Source organism: Notolabrus celidotus, chromosome 14, assembly GCF_009762535.1.
Source record: "Notolabrus celidotus isolate fNotCel1 chromosome 14, fNotCel1.pri, whole genome shotgun sequence".
Classification (NCBI taxonomy): Eukaryota; Metazoa; Chordata; class Actinopteri; order Labriformes; family Labridae; genus Notolabrus; species Notolabrus celidotus.
Genome location: NC_048285.1, coordinates 6,444,442 through 6,458,571, shown reverse-complemented (window position 1 = coordinate 6,458,571; position 14,130 = coordinate 6,444,442). Strand labels below are relative to the sequence as shown.

Sequence of the window (14,130 nt, the reverse complement as noted above, 5' to 3'; positions counted from 1 at the left end):
AACAAGTGGTTCAGGCAATATTATTGGCCAGTATGAGCCCATTTCTGCATAACAGAAAAAAATGTATGAATATATAAAGCAGTTTATGATGCAATGAAAAGTAGTGCCATCAGTCTTGTCTGCGACACATGTTGGTGTGCCCAAAACTTGAGCCAACAGTTGGTTTACTTCCATTCATTATCTATGCTGCTTATCCCATATGAGGTTGCACGGGGGCTGGAGCCAATCCCAGCTGTTACTAGGCGAGAGGCAGGGTACGTCACGACCAGAACTCCAGAGCTAACACAAAGACAACCAGACACACTCATATTCTCTCCTGCAGGCAGTCTAGAGTGACCAGTTAATCTAAGAAGCACATCTGTGGACTGTAGGAGGAAGCACACATGCATGGGGAGAACATATAAACTTCAAAGCTGGGATTCAAACCAGGAACCTTTGTCATATCAATTCAAAAAAAGCTGAAGTTTCTTTTGAACAGTTCTGTATACTGGCAGCATATCTGTGACAAGCAAATACGTCTCCTCTGAAACATGTATCAGTAGTGATCTAATAGTTTTCACTTTTTTAGAATGTGAAATTCCAGTTTTAAGTCAGGTAGTTTAATTTAGGACATGGAGAGGGAGAAGCAGCCAGTTAACTTGCAGAAGTAGAGAAGTAACTGAGCCTTGACAGAAGAAAGATCAGACAATGATTCTTTATGAAACAAAAATCTTCATAATTGTTTGTACATATAAACAATTTAAATCAATATGTTTATAAAACAGCTTTTGAAGAGCTCAAGGGCAGATTTTCTTCCTCTTCACTTTCTACAAGTCCTTCTCACAAGCAAAGCTAACAGGTTGCTGGCTGTAGCTGTGTATTTAGTCCAAACACAGGGAGGGGTATTGATCTTCTCATCCTGCTTTCAGCACAATGTCAAATCAACACAATTACAAATAAGTTAAACCGCTCATTAAGAGATTATCCTCGTGTTAATATAACAGTGTTTCTGTTTCCTTCTCTTTATGGGGCATTAGATGGAGCATTCAAACACAGTTCTTTACTGACATCCTAATGGGTGACAAATTACAGGGAAAACAAAACATAAAGTTTTTATTGAGGGCAGTCATAACTGAGCGAATTAGGAAACAATCATCCTCAGTTATCATCATTGTCTTCATCCAACGTTTAATTCATCCCTCCTGAACTAAAAGCAGCTGTTGTCAGGGTCTTTCTCATTTCTTGTCTTGTTTGTAAACCGATATGAGAGCACACAGTTTGCACCTTCTTTACATACATAGAGTGCATGTTTATATGTAAACATACAGGATATAACATTCCTGTTTATAAAACACAGCAAAAGTGAAACTCAATCTTTGTGGTTTTAAAGGTTTAGTTACATCCAACATTGATAAACCATGCAACATGTAATTGACTCTTCGCTGAAGGAAAATGCCACTTTCATTTTTCACAACATCTCTTCATACTTCTTTATGACATGCATATGTTGGCAATATTTCTGCAATTGCCACTGAAGTGTAAATACTGAAGAAATAATGAATACAGAACACAAACAGCGATATTCACACAGGTATTATCTCCCCTGAAAGTACTCCGACTCACAGTGTCAAGTGGTGTAAACACTGAATACATTTCCATCAGTAAAAGCAGAATGATTTAACAAAGACTCCTTCAGTTCAGTAATTAATGCTAAGCACTCTTATTTAATACTTTTATATTGAGATATCACAGCATCAGTAAAAAAAACAATCGTGGTCCATCCAATTGGAGGATTTAAAACAGCCTTTAAAACAAAAACACCAACTTAACATCTATTAGTCCTCCTGATTGAACACAACGCTCCCTGAATACCAATAATGATTTATAACACTAACCATACATCTAAATACAGAAACACATACACTACCATTCAAAATTTTGGACACACCTTCTCATTCAATGGTTTTTTTTAATTTGAATTATTTTCAACATTGTAGATTAATACTGAAGACATCAAAACTATGAAATAATCTGGTTTTGCCGTAATCTGGATTACAACAGTAGTCAAATAGGGCTATCCATTGTGTACTAACCCTACCTCTGAACAACACAACTGATGGTCTCAAACACATTAAGAAGGCAAGTCATTCTACAAATGAACTCTTGACAAGGCTCATGTTAATTAGAAACCATTCCAGGAGACCACTTCATGAAGTAGACTGAGAGAATACCAAGAGTGTGCAAAGCTGTCATGAAGGAAAAAGGGGGCTACTTTACAGAAACTAAAATATAAAACATATTCTGCTTTGTTTAACACTTTTGTGAATTAAATAATTCCATATGTGTTCTTTCATAGTTTTGATGTCTCTGGTATTAATCTTCAGTGTTTACAATAATTAAAATAAATACAAACCCTTGAATGAGGGTGTTTCCAAACTTTTGACAGGTAGTGAATGTTACCAGTTTGTCTGGAAGGAGACTTGCTCCTATGTAGATATAAAAAAAACTCCCTTATGAATCTAATATTTCATACCTACTAAGTCTGTTCTGCCAAATGATGCTAATCACTACACAAAAGCAGTATATACCTTTTGTTGTAGCCACAGACTGATTGACAGACAGTGAAGGCCTCCTTTGGGCTTTGTAGAACTTAAATTGGTCAAATTACACTTCATACACGACACCAAGCCTGAACTGAACATCTATGTCTGTCTTCAGCTTCGACTGAGAAGGGAAGGGAATGCTTGCTCTGGCATAACAACACTTGAACAACTAGGCTAACCACACAGCATCTTCCAGTGTTGAAAAATGAAGCCAGTGCTCGAGTATCCACTCGAGGATGGCTCCAAAAGCAAAAGAAGCTCATTCACACACATGTTGGATTTTCATATTATTATAGCAAATATAAACATGTGGTCCAAAAAGGTTTTAGTATGAAAGCTCATTTTCTACTCATACTCACTGTAGTTGGAGTTAATTTCTTTCACTGCTCATATTTTGATTATATTAAGGCGAGAGTAATGCATTGGCTTGTGAAGTTTGATGGTTTTCCTGTGCTGTGCTCACTAAAATGCATTACCTATTTAACCTCTTCTGAAATACTTGACTGTGCCACTCTTCAGCATGCTTGACCACTCACCCAGCCGTGCTGAGCATTTGAATTGATTGCACCGGCCCACTCGCAGCTGTCTGTCTGTCTCTGCGAACACCCGTCTCGCCATCCTCTTCCTCTGCTTTAGGCCGTGCTTTACCTCGGCACCGCCAACACCCATCAGCCGCACTTCGCTTATTCCTCTCAGCTCCTCTGATATAACCTGGGACAGCCTTTGAACACTTAGCCTTGGGTAACCTCCCTCTCTAATGAAGAGCGGTACGCGGCCTGCCTATTAACAGCGTGCTAGCACAGCAGATGGGAGTTCTAATCAATCCGCTTCAATTTAGCTTCTATTGAGGTGCAAGATACAACATATGGCATATTGGTGATCATTCTGCACAGCTGCTCAACACATATGCAGCATGCCGATGTGCTGAGGCGCTGCTCTGAATCAATGGAGGGATAATCTGAGTGTTGATTGAATGATGATGCTGAGTTGACTCATACGCTGAGTGTCAGTTTAAGCTAGCTAATCGCTTAGTCACATTACCGACACATAATCAAGAGGCCCCTCACAGTCAGTGTGGTTATCTAAGAAAGACTTGAAGTGGAATTGGAACTGTTCTGTCTCTAGTCTGAGTCATGGTTTTCCTTACAAGGCCATCACACAATTTGATTTAACATTGTTTCCAAACACCATGGGACCTAACTTGGCATGTTTAATTTCATTATTTTTTAATAGTGAGCCTCCACAGTTCCTAATAATTTGTTATCCTGTTTGCAGATGATTATATGTTGTTTGCATATGTTGTGCATGCATTATTATCCTGGTGGAGAGACACCACAGCACAACTATTTAGGGGCTCTGTACTACTTTATGAACAAGATATCTTTTGCACACAAGATACTAAATCTTTGGCCTAAAGCTCCTGTGAGGAATTTTATCTCTGCGTCAAAATTTGCACCCTCTTTAGACAGTGTTACCTTGTGTCTCGTTGCTGGCCTTGTTCTGTGCATGTGACAGTCATGTTTTCTAGCAAAAAATCATATCCTGCTGTCAAATCTGTCACTCATTGGGAATGTTTCCTGTGGAAAAATTAAAATTGAAAATAATAAATCGTCTCGTCTTAAACCTACCCCCTCTCAGTGGCATCAGGCGTTAAAGATTACGATACAGATGTCATTGATTTTCTTTCTGATGGTCTTGTTTGCTTTTTGGGGTCGTGTAGAGGCATCAGTGTTCATTTGAGTCTGTTCTATAACCAGCTAAAAATTATTCACAGGAGCTTTAATTTCAACTAGCAGCTTTTCAAAGGCAGCAGTGAAACAAACTCAAGTACAAAGAAGTTTACTCAGACAACTGAAGGTCAGTGAGGTCGAGGATTCAGCTAACTTTTAGACTATTCTGAGCGTAAAGTTCCTGAAAGTTCAGCATGTTGTCAGAAAAATGAGAAGAGCTCCAAAGAGCAGGTGCACTGCTATGCATGGGAAGACACCAGCTGGACACAGGCTGAGAACCTGTCTTCTGTGTGTGTTTATTGTATGTGTGGGTGATGAAGAAATTAAAGGAGCAGAATTATTCAGAGAATCATCCACTGTGGCACAAGCTCAGAGCTAAATACTACTGAAAGAAGCCAGAGGTGTGTGTCCATGTACACAGGGCTGTGTGTTTCTTTCAGTGAGAGCAAGGCAGCCATTCCACAAGGGTACAGCACTTGAAAAAACAACTTCCTACAAACAGTCACACATACGTGATTGCGAAGACAGCAAGATGGCCCCATTACGTGCCAACTTCAAAAAAACTTCAAAGCCAAAGTGAAAGTTTAGGGGGAGCAGCCCTGACTCATGAAAGCGAAGCAAAAAGTTCTGTATTCCCCAATCCCTCCACTTTCCTGTGTCTCTGCCTGATGCAAATTGACAGATGGAAGGAATAAATGAAATAAATAACCACACAAACAAAGAAGAGGGAGGACGTAAAACAACCAGAGGACAAAGAAAAGAAAGTGAAAGAGAGAGAGAGATCGGAAACACCACACATCAAAGATCCTTCGTCATCTCTTGGGGCACTGGATGGCGAGAAGAAAACGAAATTGCTATCTACCCTCCTCTATCTCACTCTCTTCCTCTCTCTGCAGTTTATTTGGTCTCTTTTCTTCTCCGCCTGTCTCTCCATTAGAACCTGACTGTGGGAGTTGTTGCCTCAAGTTCTTTGGAGTTGAAAGTCTTAAAGAGATCTGTCGCCCAACCCAAACCTCTGACTTCAAACGAGAGATGCAGGAATGAGATAGAGAAGGTAGAAGAATGAGGAGAGAGATGAGATGATTTAAGATTGGAAGGTGGCGGGGCAGGAAGAGAGGGAACAAGGGAAGGTGGAGATGAAAGTAAGATGGGGGGGGGGGGAAGAGACGGCAAAATAAAATAAATGGTGAACTTTAAGAAGAAATTGGGACAGGAATAGGAGGTAATGGGAAAATGGAGGGAAGCTGAAACCTTTATCACAATAAAAATGGGCCTTAACCCAGGGGACAACATAAGACGAGGATACGATCAAATCATCAGGGAATATGTTGACACACTGGGAAATATACTGTTTGGCCTTCTTGCTAAGAGTAAGAGGAAGAGATAGGTGCTGCTTTTGTGTTTGTATGCATAACGACTTGGAGCAGGGGCCAAAATTGAGCCTGGCTCTGTCAAAAAAGAAAAGAAAAATCTCCCTTTGCTAACTTCTGATGATCTGATGAACATACGCTGTATCACCTTTGTTAAAACTTCTGAAAGGAAAATTCCTTTTCTGTCAAATTTGGCACCCCATTTGGTACGTCTTATGACTTCATTGATCTTGTCCTTCACATTCTCACACCTGTTTTCTGACGAGAAGTGTCAACCTGTCTTTTAACAGTCAAACAAATTCCTCACTGTGATTCCTTGCCGTGGAAAAACAAATTAATATCTGTGTGCAGTTGCTGTTGAATTTGTAATAAAATGTGTGCAGTTTTCTGTGTACCTGTGTATCGACACCCTGCCAGCTACTGGTACGATTGTTGGGCTCAGTAGAGGTAGCTGTTGTAGACAAGCTATGGACGGATCCATTGCCGGCGACCAATTCACCAACACTCTTGCCTACCACTTCCACTGGTCACTTGTGTTAATATGAGGAGTCTTTTCAATCAAACCAGCACTCCACACAATTTATTTACCAAATAAGGCATTTTTCAACCCGAGAAACTTTACCCCAGAATTACGTGTGTTTCAACCGGTGGACCCAGGGTCTAAATTTAGTTCAGGGGTAGATAATCTCTACCCTAAAAAGCCCATGCTAGGGGGGTATTACTTTTTAAAGGTCCCTGGACTTTCAGAGGGCAGGGCCTGCAATGCTGAACGTGTCTGATTGGTAGATTAACTGCAGTGTTTTTATTCTGCCCATCGTCCACAATAACATCACACACATCTGTGATTCACTTGATTTCTCTTTCTTTCATTAGTTTGTATTTGTTCTATCTTTTTTGTATGTGTGTGTACTTTTCAAAAGAAGAAGCTGTGATTCTCTTGATTTAGCAGCTTGTAACAGTAGTCTTCTCTCAGCCCACCGTGAATGCATCTCTCCCGGTGTTACGGTTTTAAAAGTGACCCTGTAAACTGGAGACCTTCAGCTGAACGTGTCAGTGTTTGTGGAGTTTACACAGCTGTTGAAACACAGAGGGAGTTCCTGGGAATGCAAACTAGTTTAGTTTGTATGAAGATTTTAAAATATCCTCATCAGATATTTAATGATCGTCTAAAGACGTTTATGAGGGATGCATCCGGTTGAAAGTCTCCAGTTAATAGGGTAGCTGTTTAAACCAAAACACCGGCCGATCTCTGCCACAGCTTTTTGAGTTAAAAACGATTTTAAAGCCGTGTTGAAACGACTTTGCTGCTCGCGCTTATCTCCTCTTAAGTGTTATAGGTTTGTTCAGAAGAACCGAATAGAACAGGTGAGTCGGAACAACAAGGCAAAGACAGCAGAGATGTAAACATGAGGTTATTCTTATCTAGTAGTGTAGTATCTCTGCAAACAGGACTGAAGAGAGAGAGGGGAAGATGGAAGAAAGATGGAAGTGAGAGAGGTGTGGGAGTTAAGTGGAGAGGAGGGCCTGGAGGGTTTGCTGGAGGAAGGATCTACAACAGAGATTGATGAGTACTGGAAACAAGGTGACTTGAAGGAGGGGGAGGAGCCAGGGAAGGAATGAGAAAGTTACTGTAGAGGCAAAGTGAACGCAGAGGAGGGAAATGAAGGGATTGGATTGGCTGTGGGGGTTGGGTTGGGGTTTGGGAGGGTGGTACGATATTAACTTGCAAAACATCAGATAATGACAGAAGAGGGACAGAAGGACATGATACGGGAGTTCTGTATCGAGTCATTTCAGCAATGTTGAAATCTGTTTATCAGGAGCTAACCCGTACACAGAGCAGTGGATGTAAAACAAAGAAATCTGAAAATATAACATGAACAGAAGTATATATTATCAATAAAAGCCTTTATGAATGCAGCAGCCATGTGTTTATCTCCATGAGGTCAAAGAAAGGATGTCCTATTTGGAGTTGTTTGTTTCCCCAATGACTGAGTGAGATGCCTCGTGGTGTTCTAGTTTCATTTTCTCCCAAAAGATAGGAATAGTAGGAGGTACAGGGTACACACACCCTGGTCCCTGTCCCTACTGTCTCTGTCCCTACTGTCCCTGACTTTGAACCAGATTCAAATCTCTGAGATGATCAATGTAGATACATAAATGGCATTGGTCTGAAGGTTAGGCAAACAAACACATACCATGACCTTCTGGCAGCAGTGCATTTTAACAAAGTTACAGGCATAGATCTAATTACTATTACAACTACACGTATCCTGAATCACATAATGGAAAGTCATCAGTCGAAACATCTACAACCTAAAGCATCTTCCTCCAACAGCTTCACTCTACTTTTAAAAACATTCAAAGAGACCAGCTCCCTCAAACCCAAATCCTCCTGCAGCAGATTCTAAGCTGCAGAAGCCACGTATCTAAAAACTCTTTGTCCCCATTTCAAGACTCTCGCTGGAAGTAGAAAGCAAAAGTCTCACGCAGGCTCAGATTGACGGCTGTAGCTCCCAGAGTTTTTCAAATGAAGCGAATCGCATCAATGAGAGGGAAGCAAGTTAAGAATAGCTTTTAAATGAGGATACGATATCTAATTTCATCATATGGGTTTGGTCATTGTCTCTGTAGAATGTGCAGCACATAAACACAAGTTGTGACCTTTTTTAACTCCATATTCAATGTACAATTCAGCTGCAGTGGAAAGGAGTGATTATTGAACTCCCTTCCATCATCATATGAGTCTATTAAATCAGCATGGCTCACTGGCTTTCTTATTTGGCTGGAGTAAGTGTCTTCCAGTATTGATCCTGAAAATGACAGTCAATTCTTTACTCTTTGCTGTCCTTCTGATTGATTTAACAACAGAAAAATACATTTTAAAGTGAGGTGAGTACATACAGTACATGTGAATTTTGACAGATACGCTATATGCTTCTGTGTTTCGACTCTGCACAAAATCAGACACATCTTGACGAACACTTTTCTAAAAACTCAATGACTTTTTGTATCATTAAAGCTATGCCTCTCACCCTGTCTCATTTCTCTGGCCTCAGAAATACTTAGCCTCCTGATTCATTAGCTAAAGTGCTGTTTGCTCTCACATAATTGCCATAAATCATCGTCAGTCTGGTGTCAACATGAAAGCCATTATCATGTCAATTGTTGTAAGCATCCACGATTGCCTGTCTTGTCTGAAAGCCTATAATTACAAAAATAGAAGAAACAATTAAAAGAAAGTGATAGTGTAGGAGCTGTTTCAGCTTGTTGAGTGTGTACATGCCCGTGTATACAGGATGTACTGTATGCATGTCTATGAGTGTGTGTTTGAGAAGTACTTGAAGGTGACTATGAATTACCGGCTGGCTAAAGAGACTAATTAGAGGGGCAATTATACCGCCGCTCCCGGCAGGGACTGGAAGTCAACAGCCAAATGACCTCTCCATAAGCTCATAATGGGCCACATGTAGACACCAACACACACACACATGCACTCATAAACACACACAGCAATAATATCCACAGGGTTTTTAGGCTGCATGGCAATTTTAGTGAGACTGATAACTTTCTCACAGTGTTGGACTTAAATAGAGCAACAAAATGAGTAGCGCAGAGAAATTAGAGTTTAATATTACACATTTTGAGGGGGCCCCAGTGGGTCAGCCAGCTAAGATGTATTAAGTTCCAAAAGTGTAATATCCTGAGGTTGAAGTAAGCTCTAGTTGATGATATAAATAAAGTTTTATCAGCAAAGACTTTTACTCTGATGCAAGCTTGGGGCATGCAATCCCTTGATCTGCATTGTTTCATCATTCGGCTGAGCAATGCAGATCCAATGAAAACAATGGAAAGTCTATACATTGATCTGTATTGTTATCTTAAAGATATGCTTTTATTTTGAAATTGTACCGCTCACCTATTACACTATTTCTAGCAAGGTGCACCTGTGCAATAACCCCCATGCTAGCATTCAGAGCTGGGTGATATTAAAAAACATGTGATTTTTTTCATATTAAAAATAAATCATTATTACATCTAAATTTAAAAGCCAATTTTTGCTCCTGATTGAAAGTTGAAGAAGAAGAAACCAGACAGTTTGTTAGCTTGTATCTGAATTTAGTTTTCTGATAAGCTTCTTGAATCCCTAATTTCTGACAGTGCTAACAGGAAGCAGGTCTTTTCGCAGGTTGAGGTAATTTGTATAATCAGATTTGTTTACCCACATCTTGAAAGTATATTTAATTAAGTGTATTAAGTTAATAGTTGACACAGTCAACACAGTGTCAGACTAACGACTCTGCTGTGAGCTGGTAGGTTTCGAATTTTCCTCAGTGACGCTGTCGCTCGTTTCAGCGGTGTTTACATCCCACACCAAACATCTTTAAGCCCCGCCTTCCTCTCACCCTGCAACATGATTGGCTGTTCAATGTCTTCTTCTTCTGTCCAATGTTGGGTGGCAATTAGCATTTAAGGCACATTAGCGCCCCCTCCCTTTCCACTGGTTGGGGGGTGTAATTACAGGTTTAAATATATCATATTTTTATCGAATAGTTGTTATATTTATATTGAGAAAAATTGAATCACAATAGTTATCGTGATTGAATTATCGCCCAGCCCTAATAGCATTACCTGTCTCTACGTACATCCCCCTTACTGTTCAATTGCATACTTTGGGCAGCTTGGCTCAGTGGGTAGAGTTGGTCGTCTATCAATCAGAAGGTTGGCGGTTGGATCCCAGCTCCAGTAGTAACATGCCAATGTGTCCTTGAGCAAGACACTGAACCCCAAATCGCTGATTTTCAGCTGTGTGAGAATGCTTAGTGAATGGGTGAATGTGTCAAGTAGTGTTAAGTGCTTTGAGTGGTCAAAAAGACTGGAAAAGTGCTATATAAGTACAAGTCTCTATAATTTTTGAGGACATGCATCAGACATCCACACACAAAAGCAGTTGAGTGTCATGAAAAACAAGTATGTGTAATTGTTAGACTTTGGCTGACACCATCTGAGATGTCCATTAGAAATAATAATCCTTAACATTTACTCAGGACTCATACAGAAAAATACTGTTCATTCAGGCAACATCACATTTAGAGGAAGCGAAGGAGTATTCGAATGACACTAATGGGTATACTACAAGAAATGCTAACAGCTACTTCTTACTTTGATTGCTGTGCCAATTTTCCAAATATAAAGCAATAACCGCTAAATATCGGTCCCTTTATTGAGTCTGCCGTAAAAACTCTCTGCGTCTTGTTTTGATTTGTCTGAGAGAGGACTCAAAGTGTCAGGTTTTAAAACCCCGGGAATAATAGCAATTTAATTGTCTACAGTGTGTTTCACGTGTGTGCTCTTACATGCTTTTGTTTGCATCGTTCCAGCAGACTTCTCATTCCCTTCTCAGTGCTCGTCGGGGGCTCAGGAGAGGGGCTGATTTGTGGGACGGCAGCTAATTATCTGTCAGAGGCGCTCCTGATTACCTTCCGTGTTTCTTTTATAATAGAACAAGTCTCGTGCAAAGGAGGGAAATGAGAAAACAAAAGTCCCGCAAGGATCAGATACAGGATGAAGGTAGATGGAGTGTTACGGTCCAAGCAGGAGGACATTTTTAGACTGCATTACAAACTAACGGGAAAGAAAAGAGATCAAACATGCGCTGACTGCAGACTGTTTTCGTGGTCGGCCGCAGAAATACGAAGACACATTATCTTACATGTTGCCCAGTGTTGCTCATTTGCTTCCCACGTAAATGGAGTCACTTTGAAACTGTTTTTATTTTCCAAGAGGAGCAAAATGTAAATAGAGAAGAAAATAGCAGCTGTGATCTAAAATCTGTCTGTTTTTTGTTGTAACCATACCAGGCTTTGTGCAAAACTGATGAATATAGGTCTGTGTACTGAAACATAACAATATAAAAAGCCTGTTCAATTTTTTAACTGCTGTGGTTTATGTCAAACAAATCAAAACCTACATAATGAGTCTGTCAGAAGCATCTTCTTCAAATGTCTGCCTGTCTAAAGTAAAGCACTGACTCACATGCATTTCTCTGCATTATTTCTTAGTGCTACTTCTGCAAACATTTTGGCCCAGATATATTTTCCATGTATCAGAGAGTCCTTGTAGGATTGTTACTGAGGTCTGTAAGCAGACAGAGTTTGCAGTTGTAAAAATGGAATACCTTATTTCACCGCGGTTGATCTCCAGCAGGAAGCTCAGCTGAGAATGACACCTCTGACATCTGCACCACAAGATCGTGCTGTGTTGTAACTTAAGCTGTGAATTATTACTGCCTGTATCCGTATCCTGTTAGGGCACTGAGAGATCTATTTTTGGCTTTTATTCTAGTCTATCTTTTTTTTATGAATCACTGTGAATGCATTGGGAAGGCACATTTCTTTCCTCATATCAGATGTAGACGATGTGAACAAAACATGTGTTACCAGTTTAACATTTACAAGTCATGACAGCACCATCCTTTCTTTTTCATAGTTTTAATATTGTATTCCTCAGTCCAGTTTGGTTAAACTTGTCACACTGCTAAGCCTGTTCCCTAAGAGCTTTAACTTCAGATAGAAATCCTGTGACGTGAGTGTCCTGACCACTGGGTGGAAATAAGGCCAGACATGAGGGCACGTACGTCTAACATGACACTGTGTTAAGTATGTGGACGGGTTTTAAATGGGATTTGTAAGGCGGAAAAGCTTGAGGCTTGAAGGTTGAGAGGAAAAAAAAGTAATCACACCTCTAGGCTATATTTATGGCGGAGGAATCAAAGTCATGACTATGTTTGGCTTAAATTGCTGTAAAGAGTAGACTCAACCAAGCAAGTAAAATAATCTTCAAAGACGGAGTTTGGTGGGAGGCATATTAATATACCACCAAAACTCAGAACCCATCAGCTATCACCTGACAATTAAGACTTTGGGAGCAATGGCTCACTTTTCAGGGCTTCTTGCAGGCAGCAGGTAGAAGGAACACATTTCCAGGCACGGATCTATTTCACGTGCACTCCCTGTGTTTATAGTTCAACTAGCACAGTTCTTCCCAAACTGTGGGAGGTATGATGGGGGGACGCGGCACTGCTTAATAAAAACAATACACCCTATTCTGCATTTCTAACTAGGACAACTATGTACTTGTGTGATAGAAGTGAAGTGGCAGGTAAACAAAGTAGCGCAGCAGAGTGATATGTGACAGAAAACAACATAGATCGGACCCCCTCCTCTCTGTGTTACCCACTTCAGACACTTCAGAGCAGAGTCACGCTCACCAAACAGCAGCTGCAGCTCGCCATGCAGGGATTTTCATCTGTTTCCACGGCTCTACCTGCTTCAAAGTGTGTTAAAACTTGGTTGTCTAAAGTCCAAAATGTGTAGGATTGATGACTGTAGCTGTGACTGGAGGCCGAATGAATGGCTGTAATTATTATAACTCCCGACGGCAGCTGCTAATCGTAGTTGAGCTACTTCTTCATCATTAACATTTCGTTTCCGAAAAAACATTTCACAATGAAAGTCCCCTCATGTTACGTAGTCCAAAAAACTTTACGTTGAAATGGCTATAACAGGAAGCAGCATGTTGTCAGCTGTAATGGTTTGACTGAACTCAAAGAGTAATTTGGAATTTCATCCCAAAGGCGCGGCCCCGGAGAAGAAGGTGGGGACCACTGAACTAGCATCTCAAGAAGCATCACAGAAGTTTGAGCTGAGAGACGATTTTTTAAAAAGAGTATTGGCTGCACTTTGATGCAAATATCCACAGATTTTAAATTATTGAATAGATATAAATAAGAAATGAATTTCAAACATAATGAAAAAAAATGGAATACATTTTTTTCGTACGTGTTGTTAAATATAAAGTTCATGTAATGTTCATACAAAAGTTTAAAATTGCACGAATGTATTACATTTATTTGGTTTGAAAGCAGTAAGATCCTTAATGAGATGATGTTTCTAGAGAAGCGTTCTTTGTCGTAGACGCAGTTTAATCTTTGGTAACTGGTTCACGTGATCTGCACGTGGAGTCTTTCAAAGTTGTGCACAGAGTTTAAGTATCAACTTGTCTCTTTGGATTACTAGCAAGATAATCTGCTGTTTGTAAGTTAACATAACTTTCCCAAGAAGTTTCTCACATGTTGTAATACTTAATTGGCTGCTTGTGTAATGAGCCGGTGGTGAAGGAGTACCGTGGCTGGGCTGAAGCTGCTTCTAGCTATCCCAGCTCAACCCTGTAGCATCGTCTGGACTGTTTTTGGCCTGGAAACAAGAGACAACCTCCTGATACTGCTCTGAGCTACCCAGGGATGCTCAGAGCTCCTCTGGCAATGCTGGAAGACTACCGGATTTGGCACATATGCTGCCATCTTGCTCATTAAGGAGGTTTATAGAGTGTAAACTACTGTGTAGGCCACACATCTCTAAATAGATACAGCCCTGGTCAGTAGCTGGC

At 40.3% G+C, this 14,130-nt stretch overlaps 1 protein-coding gene and 1 long non-coding RNA gene across 2 annotated transcripts in view; one reads left to right on the top strand and one right to left on the bottom strand.

Annotated features, from left to right (window-relative positions):
• The window catches only part of LOC117824808 (calsyntenin-2-like), a 308,682-nt gene that overhangs the window by 46,411 nt on the left and 248,141 nt on the right, over positions 1–14,130 (bottom strand). The window lies entirely within an intron of this gene.
• Positions 1–14,130, top strand: part of LOC117824809 — a 320,721-nt gene that overhangs the window by 58,929 nt on the left and 247,662 nt on the right. The gene's annotated exons all lie outside the window — the stretch shown is intronic.